Source organism: Penaeus monodon, chromosome 34 (genome assembly GCF_015228065.2).
Source record: "Penaeus monodon isolate SGIC_2016 chromosome 34, NSTDA_Pmon_1, whole genome shotgun sequence".
Lineage (NCBI taxonomy): Eukaryota > Metazoa > Arthropoda > Malacostraca > Decapoda > Penaeidae > Penaeus > Penaeus monodon.
In genome coordinates, this window is record NC_051419.1 from 12,951,540 (window position 1) to 12,952,286 (window position 747).

The following is a 747-nucleotide window of genomic DNA, read 5'->3' on the forward strand; positions in this document are numbered from 1 at the left end:
CTTTAAAAATCTTAGTTTTTTGTACATTTACACATCATATATACTTTCCATCAACATTCCCTGGTAATATGCAGTAGCTCTAATGACAGTAACGTCCACTGTTGTAAAATTTGTTGTGATTTGAAATTGTAAAGAGCACTTCAATAAGTAGGGAATCTCTGAGGCAGATTATTGAATTTTGGAAATATATGTGAGATACTGATTATTTTGGTACTGAAGATGATAGTACACAATCATAAAAAAAAATCATGCATTTCCAGTAAAAATGCCGCCTGTGGATGCTACTATAGGTCATAGTTGCCATAAATACACAGATAACTACTCCCTCCTAGATGTCCAAAGATTTTTATTCACCTATTTACTCTGTACTGGTTTGCCATGCCCAATGTCCATTTTTTTGTATCTTATTTTTAAGTATTAAAGAAAACAATTTGATCTGAGGTGAATAATAATCTTGTTTTTACATAAAAATGGGTATAGTCCTATTAAATTATTAAAACAGTTAACCTTATGTGTGTGTGTTTACATATATATATATATAAACCTCCCACACCCCAGTTGGAGTAGGGGAAAGATTCTATGGTTTTAGTAATTCACACACTCCATTTATTTTACCTAAGATTTTCTATAATTCTCAAAAATGAACCAATATATATATGATTATAATATAGTAATGATACTGCCATCCCAAGTTCTCCATTTCTTAATAACCATAAAAAAAAAAAAATAAGCGAATTACAACCAGTG

At 30.1% G+C, this 747-nt stretch overlaps 1 protein-coding gene across 1 annotated transcript in view; it reads right to left on the reverse strand.

Annotated features, from left to right (window-relative positions):
• LOC119594607 (Golgi SNAP receptor complex member 2-like) overlaps positions 1-747 on the reverse strand; it is a gene marked incomplete in the record, with an annotated part of 19,085 nt that overhangs the window by 1,384 nt on the left and 16,954 nt on the right.